The 20,012-nt window shown below is 36.2% G+C and overlaps 1 protein-coding gene across 9 annotated transcripts in view; it reads right to left on the reverse strand.

Moving 5' to 3' along the window:
• The window catches only part of PCDH7 (protocadherin 7), a 454,149-nt gene that overhangs the window by 346,466 nt on the left and 87,671 nt on the right, over window positions 1-20,012 (reverse strand). The gene's annotated exons all lie outside the window — the stretch shown is intronic.

Consider the following 20,012-nt stretch of genomic DNA (forward strand, 5'->3'; position numbering starts at 1 on the left):
CCACTCCGGAGGCTGAGGCAGGAGAATGGTGTGAACCCGGGAGGCGAAGCTTGCAGTGAGCTGAGATCCGGCCACTGCACTCCAGCCCGGGTGACAGAGTGAGACTCCGTCTCAAAAAAAAAAAAAAAAGAAAAGAAAATATGGCACATATATACCATGGAATACTATGCAGCCATAAAAAAGGATGAGTTCATGTCCTTTGTAGGGACATGGATGCAGCTAGAAACCATCATTCTCAGCAAACTATATGGCAAGAGCAGAAAACCAAATACCACATGTTCTCACTCATAGGTGGGAATTGAACAATGAGAACACTTGGACACAGGAAGGGGAGCATCACACACCGGGTCCTGTTGTGGGGTGAGGGTAGGGGAGAGGGATAGCATTAGGAGATATACCTAATATAAATGATGAGTTAATGGGTACAGCACACCAATATGGCACATGTATACATATGTAACAAACCTGTACGTTGTGCACATGTACCCTAGAACTTAAAGTATAAAAAAAAAGAAAAATACCATCCAAAATGCAATAACAACCCCCCAAATTTTCTTCACTGTAATTTACGAACATTGCATTTTCCTCATGTGTCGCTAATAAATTCCTATGGCCTGTGGTGTTTTTGCAAATGTGCTAAATAGATCAATTACACATTAAAACATTCATATTCACATGAAAACATGTCCCCCACCCCATTTTCTCCTAGATTAGCTGTATTTTTACAGTCTGATCATCACTTATATATGATGTGATGGTTGTGACATACATATTCTCAAAACTTCTTTACTCCTTAAAAAAAAAAAAAACCTAGTGTTGTTTACTTAGTGTTAAGTTTTCTCTTTGCCACAGTAATATGCTCAGTTTCTCATCAGAACAATACGTTCCTAGTTTTAAATCCATTTGAATATGATTTATCATCTTTCACTGCTTGCTGCCCACATGGTTCTTCATACACAAGAAGTAGTCAAACACACAACTCTTTGTCCAATCAGACTCTTCGCAGTGGTCCAACTTAAGTATAAAGAATAGTTCAGTTTAATGTGTCACTTCTTACATATTCTTAGAGAGTTGTAAAAAGAACTATTTTCATTTTTTAAAAAAATGTTTGAGTCAAAAGCATGAAAACTAAGATAAACTAGGGATTACAGCCCCCCTGGGGCTTTTTAGACAGGGACATTCTCTCACACACAAAAAGTATCTATTTTATTTTACTATTTATTTTGCAACTTTGGGCCTGTTTTGAAAGTGTTTCCATTATTTTCTATCTTTTTTCCTGTATTCTGTTGCTGTTTTCTTTAATAGCAAAAGAATTTTCCTATCATTGAGTTATCTAAAATTGCTAATTGAAAGTCCAAGAGTATTATTTTGGATGTTGAATTTTGACCTATTCGAATTTTTACTCTCTTAATTGTTCTGGTCAATGACTTTATGAGAATTCAAGACTATATTAACAGATTTAGAGCATGCTTGCAAGGCAGGACATGTTTCCTATCTGCTCTACATGCTTTCAACTAGGATTTATTCAGAACTTGTTTATGGCAAGACTACCTCTCTTGAAGATAGGAGAGGCACCATTACACAAATTTGCCCCCATCCTCTCCCAAATATCTTTAGAATAATTTACTATAGGATTTACTTTTCAAAAGAACAGTGAGCATTTTTGTCAGGCCCAATTACAGAAATTTGTTCACCATGCCTTATTAGAGAAAAGTTCTACATCTTGAAAATGATCTGAGCAAAATCCACTAAACAAATAATTTCATAACCAACTTTAACTTATTTATTCAAGAGACTATCATAACATAACACCCCCACCAAATTAATGGCAGGGATAGACAATATGAAGATGAATCATTTAATTTGTCCTTAGCAAAACGGCAATGAAGTCTATTTTTACTTTATCTATTCAATTTCCCCCTAACAATGTTAAACTCTGTACAAGCACAAAACCATCTGCACTTAATTAATCACACAATCCACCCAAACATTATCAGATCCCAAGAGAATGAAAAAGTATATATATAGTTAAATAGAGTCTTCATGTAACACATTTAAATCAGAGTCTATCTAAACGATCTAGAAAAAGCAGCACGGCTCTACCAACCAGTGAAATCTCTAATTTCAAGGCAGCAGCACAGACAGCCAGGCCTAGGTTCCCCACCACAACTTTTTATCCTCATGACACTTATTTTTCTTCCCTAAAAGACATTGTTTACATTGAAGGTCTTCGTACACATGATGGGAAATTTCTAGAAGACTTCATCCACTATGAGGCATGGCTCCTGTACCCTCACAGAGAACAAGAAAACACATCACCTTAAAAAAAGCACTTATCAATGTTCTGTGCTCTCTGGACCACAGGTCAGCCACTTCTGTCTCATCCTGTGACAACAAGAATGATGCACTGTGAAAGGTGTCCTTCCCTTTCCAGTTAGAATATTGAAATTCAAAATGGTTAGGAATAGAAACAATTACAGCAAAAATCAATAAGATGAAATTTTAGAACTATAAGTGTAGGGAAAGGAAAAGAGATTGAAAACCTCTCCTTTGGGCCCTGTTTTGTAATCTTCCCTGCCAGTATTCCATTGGATTTCAGGTATTGTCATGAATATTTTTGTAATCTTCTCTGCCAGTAGTCCATTGGATTTCAGGTATTGTCATGCTTATTTGTCGGTCATATCATCCATTCAGAGCTGGTTTCCTGGGATCATTAAGCTGCATATATTGGAAAAACAGTACCTTGGGCAATTGATGTTTCAGATTCTAATTCAAATCCCCCAGTCGGTCCTGATTTTCCAGTTCTATGGAGCAAATCTGAGAGTTACTATATTTATATAGTTACATCTACATACATAGAGAATTAATTATGATCATTGGAATTGGGTTCTCTTCAAAGGGAAAGCTGCTCTCTCATTACAGGGAGAAATCATCTGGTGTTTAGAAGTGAAAAACAACTAGTCCCATATTATGGAGAGAAAAGAGTCATTTTCTTGACCTAAAGCTTCCTTTTGGCATAGGACAACTAGAAATATGGAAGCTGAAAAACAGTAAATAATTTTCCTATTCCACTACACAGACATTCCTAACCTCTTGCAACTTAGATTCTAATGGGTGAGAAAGAAGCCAAATAAACAGGTAAATATCACACACACATACACTATACATATATATCCCAAGCTGGGTTAAGGGGAAGGGAAGAAGAATAGGGTTTAGGGTATAGAAGGAAGGTGCAATTTCAAATACAGTGATCTGAAGGAGCTCACTGCTAAGATGACCTCAAGGAGAAAACATATTGAGCTCTGAGGAAATTTGGAAGAAATAGCTCAAAAGGCTAAGCAGATACAGATCCCAGGCAGGGATTAGACCTGGCCTTGTTGCAAGAACAGTGAGGAGGCCACTGTGGCTGAATTTGAGTGAGAAGAATGTGGCAGGAGTGGACCTGAGAAACCAGGTCATGTAGGACCTCGAAGCTTTTGGCTTTAACTTGGAAGAGATGAAAAAATGACTGGAAGCATCTAAGCAGAGGAGTAATTTGAATTTTGTTTAAAAAGAAGTGTTCTAGCTATAGTTTAAAAAATAGGCTGCTGTAGGGGCCAGGGTTGGAAGCAGGGAGACCAATTTGGAATCTTTTAGATACTCTTTGCCAGGCAGAAAAGATTGTAGAAAATGAAGCAGAATAACACGATAACATGCATGCCCTGATTTGAAAACACAACGAAAGCCCTCTAAAAAAAATCCACATATCCTGAAAAATGTTGTCTTGTCAATTTTCCCAGAGTTTGAATAGTCGTCTCAGAAGGGTGAGGATTAAAAACTGCATGTTCTTCAACAAATTACGTAAGTCTCTAATATTCCATTTACTTTATCTCTTTCTTATGTATATATTTTATATCTACTTATTTATTGATATTTTTAGAATAGATATATGCAGACAAAAGGAAAAATTAAGAAACAAATGTTTAATGCATAATGCAGCCTCTTATCTTAGGACCAACTAATAATTAAACTAAGATCTAAAAACCAAATTTCAAAATATTAAAATAACAACTCAGCATACTGAAACATAGAGAACAAATCTAAAATGCTCGAGCACTATGAGTAAAAGCCTCAGAAACTGTGTATCATTGAGACCTCACAACATCCTATGAGACAGATGGAAAAGAAAAATCTAAGCTACAAAAACTGAGATGACCTGTCCAAGGTCCCATACCAAGTAAATATCTTGCATCTATTTAAATCAGGTTTTTAAGTCAAGGTGCCATTTTCTTCTCCTATATCACAACTGCCAAGGTCTTATTTGAGAATTTCTTTATTTAAATTCCTCAAAATAGAGATGGCATAGCCAAATAATCAAATACCTAAGGATGTTCAGTATTATTAATAACTTCTCTTGATATGACCAATCTGTACTCTCTATGTGCCCACTGAATTTCTGGCAAAGTGATGTAAGAATAGATGCTATGCTAACTCATAATGAAGGCAGCTGAGGAAGTTCTTTCCTCTACACTGGAATGCAAGCAAAAGACCTTTAATAAGACCAAAGAGTAACTCCAAAAAATGCTCCTTTTCTCCATTCTTTCTAATAAATATCTTACAGATCAGCTGCTGCGGCGGCTGCTGCTGCTGCTGCTGCTGCTGCTGCTGCTGCTGCTTCTTCTTCTTCTTCTTCTTCTTCTTCTTCTTCTTCTTCTTCTTCTTCTTCTTCTTCTTCTTCTTCTTCTTCTTCTTCTTCTTCTTCTTCTTCTTCTTATTATTTCCTTCTAACTCTTCATTGTGAAATTCTGGCTCAAATTCACTATAGAAAACATCTTGAAAATGAATATACATTTTGTGTCATATATAATCACTGTTTGGATAAAAGTGTTGTGACTTCTATTGCCTAAATGAAGAGAGGAAAAAATGTTTCTAAAATTATTGAATTCTCATTGTAAACATATGAAACTTTATACTCCAAATTTAAGAGAAGTTAAAAAAAAAAACTCATTCCAAAATATCACCTTATTTTATAAAGAATTACAGCACAGATTTAATTTAAAAGATGCAGCATAATTAAAGGGGAAAGTCCATGCTTACATAGTTTAAAAGGTCAGTGTCAAAAGTTGTCACAAGAAAATGTGTTTCAAATTGCACCTTTTGAATTTAAATTCCTTCTTAAATGTTTCCCTACAAAGTCAATCACTGCAGGAGAGATGTACCTCAGAGATTTTAGAACTGAAAATTTATTTTAAAGCAAAATATGCCACTAGCAGCATTATACAAAAACTCGAGAAAGAACATAGCATCATTTGGATTTCTTTAAATATGTACAGTACAATATATTTTAAAGCACATTTGAAGCTCATTTCACCTAATTTACTAGATATATTATCTACATTTACTATTAAAAAATCAAGATGATATTTTACAAGGATGAACGAAACAAATAATGTATCTATAAAATAATGCAAATTACTAATTAATCAGCAGTCTCACCGGAAGAGTGATCCTGTGTAATTTAGAGGTCCATTCGTTAATTTATTGAATGAGTTTGCTTGCATTGTTTCAAACACCTTTTCTCAAAGTTCTAGCAGTAGTGAGATACTCTTAGAGTTGGTAGCTAGGGTCCTCCCCTGAGGAATGTCAGGCGACCACCAGGTGATGATCAGGCAGTTGTTAAACTGTCTCTGTAAAATAATAATTGGTCACAGCTGGCACCAGCGGAAACGCAGGGTCCCAATATAAAAACTTGAAGCTAGTGATCAGCAGCTTCCGAATAAGATCTCATGAGTTGAGTAAGCGGGCTCCCACATATGCACTAAGAGGCAAAATGACAGAGTTTAACTGCATATGATTTCCTTTAGGAAGGCTCAACTGGTAAGGGATAAACGCCTCAAATGAGCATGCGCACAACTTCAGTAAACACACTGCGCATGTGTCCTCTCTCCAGTGCCAGCAGGCCACAGGCATGTGGACAGCCTGCTCCAAGGGAAGAATCAGGAGAAAAGAAATATAAATGCAATCCTGGAAACATGTCAATGTATAAAACCACAAGTCAAGGGTAGGGTCGTATGGAGCACTAGGATCTAAAGCTGCCTGCTTGGTCCTCTTCCAAGTGTAGTTTACTTCCTTTTGTTCTTGCTCTAAAACTTTTTAATAAACGTTTACTCTTGTTTTAAAACTCATTTCAGTCTCTCCCTCTGCCTTAAACCTATTTCTGCCCCTTGGCCAAATTATTTCCTCTGAAGAGGCAAGAATCCAGTTGTTGCAGACCCATATGGATGGATTCACCACTAGCAATAGTACTGGGTGTACATCCTTCTTTTTTCACTATAATTTATATATACATGCACATATACACATATAATCTGTACTCACAGATTTTAAAAGACCTATATATTTATAACATTCATTGTATAACTTACAAATGAGCTGTATTTCCTTTTTATTAATATAGTGCTATTTATTTTGTGCTTGTTAATCTGTCTTAAAGCTGTACTCTTTGAGCCCGTCTAGTACAGGGAAAGAGCCTTACACTGTTTTTTACATTCCCATCACGTCAAACATAATATAGGAAGGCAGATGCTCAATTCATGAGTCTTAATTAACACATTTGCTTTAATAAAAATTATGGGGAAAAAATGACTGTAATTCACTCTTACATTCTTACATTAGAAATTAAATGTGAGGAGTTAGCAACTTTTCCAAAACATAAAGAATGTCTTTAATTAATAAATCACATAAGTTTATACCAATATTTTAAGCCTTAGAAATCTTTCCCAAGAGGAAAGAAACAGCTTGATTTGTTTCCATATCTTTGTAGCAATTATTAAGTGAGAGAGTAATGAATGGTGAATAAAAGTCTACAGAGATTGCCAACACAAAAGGGCTTCCTCATATAAAGAGAAAATTCAAGCAGTTAAAAAAAAAAATTCATAGGCCAGAAAAGGGTAAAAATACATTACCAACAATGACGTTCAGAGAAGAAAAAGTAAATAAGTCAATATTGCATTTAACATGGTTTTAAAACAATTCACTGAAGAGTAAAATAAAGGAGCTCACAACTAAATGAGCTAGTAATAGAAATTCATATGATGAATGGATGAATGACATTTTTACTGTGAATCTGATATGAAATTAAAGCTGCAGAAAAAATTGCAAGGCACGGTGAAAATAATTTTCGAAATGTGATTAATGGTATTTGCTCTCTTCAATATATTTTTAATACAGGCATATTCTAATATATTTATATATACACACATATATACACACACACAAGCACACCTTTATTGGCTACATATAAATCTAGCTATTTACGCCGGGCGCGGTGGCTCAAGCCTGTAATCCCAGCACTTTGGGAGGCCGAGACGGGCGGATCACAAGGTCAGGAGATCGAGACCATCCTGGCTAACACGGTGAAACCCTGTCTCTACTAAAAATGCAAAAAAATTAGCCGGGCGTGGCGGCGAGCGTGAACCCGGGAGGCGGAGCTTGCAGTGAGCCGGGATCGCGCCTCTGCACTCCAGCCTGGGCGACTGAGCGAGACTCCGTCTCAAAAAAAAAAAAAAAAAAAAATACAGCTATTTACATATATATGTAAAAATTACCTATATGTAAAATAAATAAACATTACCTATCTGTAAATATAGGCAATAAATTATGATATTATAATGCATTTTCTTATCAAAGTATAAAAAATAATAGAACAAAGTTGAGATAAAAATTTCATAGCTTCAGTCACAGATAAAACTAGTCATATTATTTCAAATAATTAACCCAATTCTTTAAAAAATACAGTAAGCGAGCTGGGCGCAGTGGCTCACGCCTGTAATCCCAGCATTTTGGGAGGCTGAGGCAGGCAGATCACGAGGTCAGTTCGAGACTAGCCTGACCAACATGGTGAAACCCCATCTCTACTAAAAATGCAAAAATTAGCTGGGTTGGTTGGCGGGCCCCTGTAATCTCAACTACTCAGGAGGCTGAGGCAGGAGAATCACTTGAAATCAGAGGGTGGAGGTTGCAGAGAGCAGACACCATGAAACTGTACTCTAGCCTGGGCAACAAAAGTGAAACTCCGTCTCAAGAGATAAATTAAAACAAAGTAAGCTTCTGTGGACCCAGCGAAGTTGACTTGAAGCAAGCTTCACTGACATCCTAAGCATGAGTTTAGTGTCTTTCCTCTACACTATAGGATGCACTAGTATTAGTCATATCATACTGTATTTCCATTTTTCTACCAGAGTGCACATTTCTTGAGGGTAGGAATTGTGCCTTATACAGTCCTACAGTCTCTGACTTCAGCATAATGTTTTGCCAAACCAACATTTTCTTAAGTGAATAAATAACAGGTATTTTGGAGGATCCAGAGATTGATAAAAGTCTCGCAAAATCACTCAGTGAGTAACACACCAAAAGGAAGAGTTCACTTTTCACTAATGCCTTTGTCTGCCTCCCCCGTATGAATTTCAGAGTTGTAAACAAATATGAAATGGGGAAAAATGTGTTTTGAAAGCTAATAGATACCTCTCCATATTTAGTAAGCATAGATTGCAATATCCAAGAATCCAACTACTTTCTCATATGAGAGGCTGGTATCCTTTAGTTCTGAAGATTCCCAATACGATGTACCATACATAGGCACGGTCTTTTATTTCCAGCGGCTCTTCTATAGGCTAAGATTGATCTGCAAAAGTTCTAGTCAGGATAGAGCTAGACACTGGAATTCTGATTGAGTTGCCTCATCTCTCTAGATGTGTTAACAACCAGAAGTCCAATGTATCTTCATAATGCTTAGAATTATGTTGCCTTCATTTTCTAATTAAAGGCCTGATTATATTTATGACAGTTAGAGAATTTAATATGTGCATGTTTACTTAGTTGAAAAATTAAATTCATCAGCTCACCTACTATTCACTACAGCTTTTATAATAACAAGAAAAATGTAAGTAGCCTTAATGTTATTCACTCAAAATAAATTAGATGAATAATGTTTTCCCACCATTATACGAAGGGGAAAAATAGAAGATAATACTGAGAACAGGGTTTAGAAAACACCAAGAGAAACTACCCTTTTAGAATTTGATTAAAGCTGAAATGGAATTAATGCAATAGTATATACTAGATTTAAGTTTTGATTTATGCTCTCATATTTTGAAAATAGCTTAACAGAATTCATCAATATGAATTGCATTTTATTCACTGTTGAATTTGGATTTTGAGTTTGTTCTAGAAAAGAAAGTTTATTTGTTTATGAGTAAACACTTTCATACAATATACTTAAGAATTAATGTCCTGACTAGAGTATTCAACTAATCCTGAGTTAATTTCTGAGGGTCAAAATGTTACATTATTTTCCATGTAAATTTGAAATGCTATATTTCTAGGTATTACTTTCAAAATACTTAAGGAGAACAATAAAATAAATATTGGTAAATATATAATCACTTATAAGTGAAGATTTCAGGACTTGAGGATAATCTCAAAACTCTGTTATTTCCTATCCTACTCTCAAATACATTACACAGACTAGAACATCAAGAGTCATACAATGGTAAACTTTTAAACAGTTTGTTTGTTTAAATAGTCTAGTCGTAAAGCTTTAATTCTCAGAGACCTTTAAGATTCAGGAGCAGGTGCCTTATTCACCATTCTTGGAATAGGCATCTTTCTTCAATAATGTAACTTTTCATTCACATACTTTTTCTTCTATCCACTGACCTGATAAATCTTTTCATTTAAGAACCATGTCTTGTGCATCTCTGAATTGTGCATCCTATATTTTCACAAGTCTGGGTCTTGGCTTTGGTTAATCTTTCTGGCTAAAAAACCCTCCTATTCTCCACCTGGTGAAATATTATTATCACTTCAAGGCCCAGCTCTAGTAATCTGAATCTTTTTCACCCTCTCTGACTTCCAGCTTCTCCCAGTCAGGACCACATTATGACTTTCATGGCCCCTAGGCTCTTTTACTTTGATGGGACACTTTCATCACTAAAGACACTACAGATTATATTTTATGAGTATATTGGTATAAAGATATTACATACTAAAACATTTCATTTTTCCTAAAAGGTCCTTGTTTCTCTTCTGACTTTAAAAGAAATTAAAATGTTACAGGATCCTAAAAGTATCATGGGACCAAAGCTCTGTACCAACATCAGAGTCAAACAGATTCCACATGACTTTGTTTCCATAGCACTTCATTAGCACCCAGCACAGTGTTAGGCAAAGAAGCAAAGAATAGCCCTTAATAATTATTTGTTGAATGTTGCAAATTAAACTGTCATCCTTTCTTTATAGGTAATTGATTATGTTTGGCCTCCCTAAACTTATTGTGAGTTCCTCCACAAAAGGGCCAAGGCCTTATTTACTTTCATATATCTAGAGAATTATAAACAAATTGGTATATAATAAATGTCTGTTGAATCACACTGATACAATTAAACTTATCTTTGCCAACTCCTATCAGGTGCCACTGACTGCCACTCCAGAGGAAATATTCTTTCAGTAGAAAGTACACCTTCCTTCCGCATGAAAGTAATGTTTGAAGCTTCTGGCTGTCATTCAGGTTATCCAGTTGTCTGAGCCTAAGTTTTGACATGAAATGGACAAATAGCAATAATAACAAAATTAGCTTTTATGAGTTGTGGCCTTATGTTGCCATAGCACCTCCACTGTAACTGTTATAGACCACAAGATGAAAATACTTCAGATGGTACAGAAAAGAAATTAGAAAATGAGAAGTTGGCCATATGCGGTGGCTCACACCTGTAATCCCAGCACATTGGGAGGCCAAGGGGGGGGCAGATCACTTGAGATCAGGAGTTCGAAACCACCCTAGCCAACATGGTAAAACTCCATCTCTACTAAAATACAAAAATTAGCCAGGCATGCTGGTGGGTGCCTGTAATCCCCGCTACTCGGGAGACTGAGGTGGGAGAACAGCTTAAACCAGGAGGCAGGGGTTCCGGTAAGCCTAGATTACACCACTGCACTCCAGCCTGGGTGACAGAGTGAGACTCCATTTCAAATAAAAAAAAAAAGAAAAAATGAAAAAAGAATTGCTTGTTTTAAAATCATGATTTACAAGAGTTTGCGAGCATTTAATTATTTATTATAAGTTTTATTTACTTTATTACGATGAAGAAATTTATTTTATCATTTATTTCCAATGAGTAGAAAAGCAAAAAAGAACTAAAAAAATTATATGAAATGTATTATATTATTTGCAGATCTAATTAGTTATTAGCTATTTCATATTGCTATATGTCTACTTATTAAACTAAAATTAACTACAGATGTAACATATTTGCCCATCCATTTATTCAACTGACATGCAATAAATGTTCCTTATGCACACTGTAGCAGACATAAGGAACTATATGTTACAAAATACCTCAGTCTAGTGAGACAGATAGTCTATTATATTATACTTAGATAATTATTATGAGAAGTGAACATCTGTGCTAATGGAACATATGAGAGAGAATTCTAATTCTATAATATTAAATTATAAAAGCCATGGAAGAAATACAAAAGTGAAGTATAAAAAAGAAAACTTTAAAACTACCTGTAATCCTACCACACTGAGTTAGCTGCGTATTGAAGAATAAGAAAAACTTAGCAAGAGACAAAAGAGATTTTACACTCCAGGCACGTCCAAAAGCAACTAAGAGTGACATGGTATCATAAAATCAGAAAAGGTGCTGTAGCACTGAGACCAGGGACACAATATGTGTTACATATAATAAACATCAGACCAACCCATTCTGCCAACTCCAAGAGGTTTACTAGGGCATCGAAAGCAAAAAAGAAATGGAAAAATCTGTGTGTGCCTTATAAAGCACACCCATGCAGCAGTAGACGAAGGTTAGTGAATATTCACCAGCCTCCAAGGGGCCAAGGTTCAGAATGACGCGGGCTGGAGCAAGTCTCCAAATTGTTTTTTCTCAGAAATTAAATATTTTATTCTTCAGGTGGACAATCATTGTTGTCCTACTTCAGAAACTTGCATGATCACAGCTACCTCTGAGTTCTGGAAGGGGCTTACTTTTACAAAACATTTTCAAATTCTTCATTTCTTTAATTATTCATGACAGCATTTATTATAGACTAGCAGAAAAAACTCTTGCATTTGACCACCATAGAAACTGACTCTCAGAGAGATACAATTTTCTCAAGGTCAGAGTTTCAAAATAACAAGGTCAGGAATGTCACTTCCCTTTCCCTCTTTTCAGGGGAGAGACCTAGGTGCTCAAGACCTATTAATTCTAGAGCGGGCAACACAGATAGATGGGGAGGGAAGAGGAAAGATGATTTGATAATGCTATTCAGATGATTAATTATGAATGTTGCTTTTTTTGCTTTGATTTATTCAGATTATTGCTGTAATTTTCCATTTTGTTAAATATATGTAGCTACATAGCTATGGTGCTAATCTAATTTGATTTTTTAAAAGGTTGTAGACTTAATAGAGAACACAGAAAGGAATAGTAAACTCTGTTTTTTCAGATACATTTGTATCTTTTCAAGAGTGACACAAATACAAATATTTCATAATTGCATATTTTCTTTTTTGAGGACAAATCGCCATGTTAGCATAGAAACTGCTAATAGAATTACCAGATGGGTGCTTTATTTGCTTTTAAAGTGGGTTACAAATAGTAGCAATTAGTCACTGATGAAGACCTCTAAGTTGAGAGGTTTTCAGAATTCGGCACCATGATAATTTTGGTATCATCTGCAAAACAATAAATACAAAAATGTTTGTAAAAGCAACATATGTCTTGACAATTTTCTAATTATCTGTGTGCAAAATACTCAATTCTTCTGCACAAATGGAACTTTTCACACGACACATTTGTTCTCTAGAGCATACAAAATATTACTAGAAATTAGTGAGCCTGTATTTCTACAATTTGCTTTTATCTGATTCAATCAAGTTAGAGCCCAGTTATATGTATTTCTCCCACAAAAAAATAAATAATTGCTTATAGGAAAAACAGAGGGGAGGATGAGTGTTGAGCTAAAGCTGAATTTACTTAGAAGTAGCATTAAAAAGGAGACTCCACTCTTTGTAGTGAAAATAAGAGGGAAAGGATGCCAGATGGAAATTAGCCAAATGGTGTTCTTTTAAGAATTGTGCCTAAGTTATCTTGAAGAAAAAACAAGAGAGAAAGAGAGGGAGATTTAAGCAGAATGCCCTGAAAAAGTTTGATTTATTTATTTTTTGGTTTTACTTGCCAATAAAGAAACTAAAAATTAGTTGTTATTCAAACAAATTCTTAACAAATCCATTAAGAAAAAATACTGAATATTTTAGGCTAGGAAAGTCAATTTATAGTAGCTCTTTGTTAATACATGAAATTTATCAACTGTGCTCTCCAAAATCAACTATTAATCTTTGAATCTAACCTGTTTTCAGTCTGTTTGTTCATTAAGTCAGTACTAGCATCTCTTCATTTTTTCTATCCATCTGACAGCCTTAGTACATGTTTGGATCTCAGTCAGCTTCTGCACACCAACACAGAGATATGCCCACAAGCCCGCCCCTGCCTCCTACACCAGCTAAGAAAAGAAGATGCCCGTGTCACTGTAGACTCTCCAGAGAGCGCGCTCTGACTGCATATACTTTTTGCTCCTTCATGAAAAAAGAAACCTGGGTGGACACCTCTCATGCTTCAGAAAGTCTCCATAAATTTAAGCTCTAATTAACCATCTCAGTTTAGAATTTATAAAATAATTAAGATCAGAGCCTCTCTCTGAGCCCTCTCTATCAATGGGAATTTTGAAAGTGTGCCCATACCACCAAATTTCCTTTTGTTCCACAAATAAATGTTGGCCATGATAATATGTGCTGGGCTAGCCCTTTGCTCCATCATATTTTAAAGATGCAACCAGAACTCAAAATAGAATACTTGTTGTTTCATGTTATGCATTAAAAGCCTAATTTTACCTTAAAATTTTAAGTGATTATAAGGAGTTGAGACTGCAAACATAACATTATCTTCACTTTTGCTGAGGAAGAGTCTTTCTATTTTTGCAGAGGAAAACTCACGATCGCAGTTCTTTAAAGCCCAATATCCTCATCTATACTGCTGTTACCATAAAACAGTAATCTATGAACATGCCTCCGTGGTCAATGTTCTGGTCCATAACAAATAGAGTCCCAGAGAAATATGTATTATTGCTTCAAAAATAATGAGAAATAAGTTATGCATTGCTGTGCTCTGAAGCAAAGTGAGTATAAGGAAGCCAATGTCTGTTCTTTTATTTTATTGTTTATGCTTTTGGAAACTAATGATAAAAACAAACAATCTTCTGATATATTAACCTTGTTAATAAAATAATTTGTGATTCAAGGGAAATATTTCCAGGCTTAAGCACAATGTTCAGGTCATTTTAGTAATTCTTTCAGAGCTCTTAAATATATCAAAGGATAACTGCTCAATTTTCCCAAAACATGTAGCTCTTCATGAGAAATTCAGATCCAAAACAACTACTGTTTTATGCATGTCAACATTTGCAAATGTGAAAAGGATGGCTAGAGATGCTTACCACTCCAAAATTCCTAATGCATTAGCAGATACAAGTGTGCTGTCTAATAGTGAAATCCAAAATGCTCTGAAATCTCTGAGCACCAACTTAGCACTCAAAGGAAATGCTTGCTGGAGCATTTCGGATGTCAACTTTTGGATGCTCACCTAGTAAGTACAATGCAATATTTTAAAATCTGAAAAAATTGGAAATCCAAAAACACTTCTGGTCCCAAGCATTTCAAATAAGGGATATTCAATCTGTATGTGCATTTACACTTTAGAGAGGTCACTCCATGGAGAACATATTGTAAGAAGCATAGAAGTATCAGAGGAACAGAGCAAATGTTGGTGGCCTGTACTATGGTTTAGAGAAGGAGATGACGAACACTGGTCAGATTTGGTATAAAATTTTGAAGTAAAGATAACAGAAATGACTGATAGGTTGGAATAGCATAAAGAGGGAAAAGAGCAAAAAATGATCTCTGGATTTTTACCCTAAACCAACTGGTTGGATGTCAGTAGTCTTCATTCATGAGAAAGGTTTCTGAAGAGAATAAACTAGAATATTTGAGGGGGAAAATAATCAATGATTTTACTTTTGCTCTATTATGTTTGTAATACAATTAATAATAAGCAGTTATTGAGCACTGAATATGTGCCAAGAACATTTTGACTTTTATATGTATTTACTTATTTATATCTTTTACTTTCTCAATCCTCCCCAAAACCCCATGAAGTAGTTCTTAGTATTATCCTCATTTTATAGATGAGAAAACTAAAGTACAGACATTAAGAAACTTGCCTTAATCAGCCAGCTAATACGTGACAAGAGCCAAAGAGAATCTGGCACCAGAACCTACCATATGACCCCCTACCATATGCCTTCACCTATAGAAAACTCACATAAGTACTTGTACTGAGCACTTGTACTGAGCCCAAGGGAGAAGTCTGGGATGGTGATACATACAAACAAAATCCTTGGGGCACTGTAAGACTTAGACATCTATTAGAAGCAGAGTAGCAGACTGACAAGAATGTAGTTAGCAATTAAGGAGGAAAATCAAGTAAATATAGTGATGCAAACTGCTCCAGGGAAGGGAGTGAACAACTATTCAAATGACAAGATTTAGAAAAGAGACAGAATTGACAACTAGATTCAGCAAAAGAGATCTGGTGCCCTTAATAAGAGCCATGCCAGTGGAGTAGAAAGGACATAACGAGCCCCATAGGATTCAATTAAGGAGATCTTAAGATGTGAGTAATGGAGAACAGCTACACAGACAACACTTTCACAAGTTTTGGTGAAGGAGATCAGAAACAAGGGGGTATCACTGGAGGTGGTAGCTAAGTCAGAGACCTTATTTTAGTTAGGTATTTTATGTTTGTCTTAGTCTGTTTCTGGTGCTATAATAATCTTTAAGTGAGTAGTTTACAAAAAGCAGAAATTTATTTCTCACAGTTCTAGGGGCTGGGAAGTCCAAGAGCAAGGCACCAGCAGATTTAATGGCCAGTGAGGGCTGCTCTCTCTTCTTCTAAGATAGTGTGTTGTTTCTGCATCCTCACATGGCAGAATAAAACTTAAATTCATTTCAAAATATACCTATGCCTGAAACCTTTTTTTTTTTTTTTTTTTTAAGACAGTCTTGCTCTGTTGCCATGCTGGATTGCAATGGCGCAATCTCTGCTCACTGCAATCTCTGCCTCCCAGGTCCAAGCAATTCCCCTGCCTCAGCCTCCTGAGTACCTGGGACTCCAGACACACACCATCATGCCTGGCTAAGTTTTGGTATTTTAGTAGAGATGGAGTTTCACCATATTGGCCAGGCTGGTCTTGATCTCCTGACCTCGTGATCCACCCGCCTCAGCCTCCCAAAGTGTTGGGATTACAGGCATGAGCCACTGCACCCAGCCTACATGAAATCTTAATATGCATTTAGCCTACAGTATGTTCAAGGGGGTAAATTTCTTCATCTCTACTAAGTAGAAGTAGAGATCTCTCTACTACTAGGTCATGCCAATTTACATTTAAACATATGGTAATATAACCTATTTTAAATGCTGCTATGGTTTGAATGTTTGTGTCATGTCCAAACTTAAACCCAATGCAACAGTATTAAAAGGTGAGATCTTTAGGAGGCAATTAGGCCATGAGGGTTCTGTCATGATAAGGAGGATCAGAACCCTTATAAAAGGGCTTGAGAAAATCAGCTAGTTTAAGTTTTATTCACATAGGTTTCACTATATGCTAGAATACTGCTAAAAATAGTAATTTTTTGTCCCTCTTGGAAGTCGGACATTCTCTTGGATTTCCCCTTTCAATTCTGGGACATAGATCCACTGCTTTAGTTCAGTAAGTCTTATATTTACAAGGTCCAAACAATCAAACTTTCTAGCTGTCTTCTAACTCTAGTCATCCACAGTACTGCATCAATTTATTTGCATATGTTGTGCACAGGGGCTTATGCCTGTAATCCCAGTACTTTGGGACACCAAGGCAGGAGGATGGCTTAAAGTCAAGAGTTCAAGGCTGGCCTGGGTAACATAGCAAGACCCTGTCTCTACAAAAAATAAAAAAAAAAAATTCTTGAGCATAGGGATATGCATCTGTAGTCCCAGTAGTGAGGAAAGCTGAAGCAGGAGCTTCTCTTAAGCCCAGGAGTTTGAGGCTGTGGTGAGCCATAATCGTACCACTGTACCCCTGCTTAAGTGACAGAGCAAGACCCTGTCTCTAAAAACAAAAACAAAACAAAACAAAACAAAAATGTACTTGAATAACTTGGCAGCTGGTGTTTTATTGTTGCTTTTCTTGATCCTATTGTTTTCTTTTCTATAAATCATCATGATTCTAGATGACTTGGATGACATATTCTCCTATTTAGGTTTGAAATTCTTTTGCTCTTATATTTCAGTAACAGCAACTTCTACTCACTTTGGCAATTCACACTCACAAAATGGGCTGTTTTGAAACAAAAAATGCTCTACTGTAATATCTAAAATTGTGAAATTCTCTCTCATCACCTATCCCACTCACTCATGCCCACAAAACCTCCTCTTAAGCTTCAAAGGCTAATGACCTCCATGGCTTCACTCTTTCTTGAATTATCAGTGTCTAATCCTTCCTGGCTTGACTTCCTTCTCTCCTTAACTTTGATCCCCCTCATAAACCATTTTCAACACACTTTCATGGGTGCAATTGATTTCTTCCCTTCTTTAACCTTCTCTCGCAGCTGCCTTGCCAATCCCATTACCAAATCAGTCCTACCATCTGTTTGCTCTCCTCCTCCTCCTGGGCTGCCAAGAGTTCCTGAGAAAATTGAATAACCATGCTGATTGACTCTGCTACAAATTTATGATTTCCGATGTCAGCTGAACCTTCAGAGCTGCTCAGCAGCCCTATTACTCATTCCTACTTGGCTGGTCTTCCCATTCCACACAGCAGCTGTTCCCACCACACCCTCCTCAGATCCCCACCCTTATCCTCATTCCCCTCAACCTCAACACATGATTTCCCCTCTTACTGCTGAAAATATTGAGCCTATCAGTTGTGGACCCCTTCCGTTTCCCTCCCCTATATCTCCAAATTGATCTGCATCTTTATTCATCTGGACCTCATTTTGCATCTCAAAAGAATCCTTATTCTTTTGTCAATCTGACTTTTTAATTCCACTCCTTCCTGCCTCTGATAGGATCTTGTTTCATCCATGTACTTACTCCTTCCTGTTCAACCTGTAACTTTTTCAATCCACAAACCTATCTAAGTTTTCCTATTTTGTAAAAGAGATCATCCCTCACCTCTTCCATTGCCGAACTGCTCTTTCCTTTTCTTTCCTGCAGAAATTCTTGGCAAAGAATTTACTTAAAATTGGCTCCATAAAACTTGATGTATTAATAATTTTCTTGCCTGGCTACCATACTGATGAAACTGTTAGAAATGTTACATAAAATAGCCTTTTCTCACTTTAGTTTTCTTGATCTGAATGATGGAGTTTGGCTTTAATATGAATTCATTCACTTACTAACCTGCATAAATTTGAGCAAGTTACTTAATTATCCTAAGATTTGGCACCCTCATATTTAAGTTGAAGACCCATGAGTCACTTTTACATAATACAAGCAGAATATACTCTTGTATTCTACTTTCTTTTGATAAGGACACCCTGCTTTCCCTTGAGCAAATACTTTTCTCCCACTGAATTTAGCCTGGTAGGACTGTTAGTCAAAAAATGTTACCCTTCTCTAACTAAAAGGTTGGCTAGTTTCTCCAACCGGACATTTCAGCAGCATTCTCTCTGGAATCTAAATAGTGAGCATAGGGTTTAAATAAATTAACATAATTGGATTTAAGTCATTCCAGCAGTAGTGTCTGAAAGGGATAGTTCCTATTAACTTCTCAATTTACTTCTACTCTCTGGAGCTGGAATACATCTTTTTCTTTCCTGTGCATGTTTCTTCATCCTCCAGTAGGACCTTGTGAGTTCCACTTCATGATTTATGAAGCTTTCTTTGGTTTAAAATATTAACAGATAAACTTGGTTTCTATTTCTTTAAAACAAAGTATGCTATTAGGATTAACTGAGATAATTTGTATAATATCTTTAGTTTAAAACTTAGTGGCCTAGCAGGGATTGGATTGATTTTTATTATTACTGTTGCTTTTGATATTATTATTAGTATGTTGACTCCATGCATATTGAAACACTCCTTCTTTCCTTTCTATCATGATTTTCCCCTGATTCTAGCTTTACTTATTTGGCTTTTCTGTTATGCTCTCCTTCCATGGCTCATCAAGATAAGCATTCTGCCTTCCTCTGTTTTTACTCTCCATATGCATATATTCCCTGGGGATTTCATTCAATTGCATGGAATCACCTATCACGAAATGTAAATAAATTTTTTAACTTTTTCCTCCTAATGTTTATCTCCCACATTTCCCATTCTACTTTCTTATTAAAATGTTCAAAACTAAAATGCGAAGCAAATACCTTTTTCCCAACATCTAATCTTTTCCCAACATCTAACCACCTCCCAAATAGTTTATATCCTTCCATTCATATGATTCTTGATCTGTCTCCAAGGTCAGTGTCCAAGGGTGTGGCATCAAAATCACATAAGCAGACTTCATCAGACTGTACTAGTCCCCTGACAAGCATCCTTCCCTCCAGAACTTTCACCATAAACTGCCTTCCACTCTATCAGTAGAGCCAGCTTCCCAAAACAGGTATTTTGTTATCTCTTGCATGAAAACTTTCAATGACTTCCAAATGTTTTATAGGATAAATACAAACTCCTAGGCATAAAATTCAAAGCCCACGTCCAGCTAAGTCCAGTTTCTCTTTCCAGTTCCCATCTAGTCACTCATCCCATGCTCCCTGTACTCTAACCACACTGGATGATGTGCCTTTTGTCTAATAAATGATGAACTTTGATACCTCCATGACTTTGTTCATGATTTCTCATCCAGTTGAAATGCCTTTTTCTTCTGTCCTAGTTTGAGGA

This window comes from Rhinopithecus bieti, unplaced genomic scaffold, assembly GCF_001698545.2.
Source record: "Rhinopithecus bieti isolate Rb0 unplaced genomic scaffold, ASM169854v2 scaffold_9712, whole genome shotgun sequence".
Classification (NCBI taxonomy): Eukaryota; Metazoa; Chordata; class Mammalia; order Primates; family Cercopithecidae; genus Rhinopithecus; species Rhinopithecus bieti.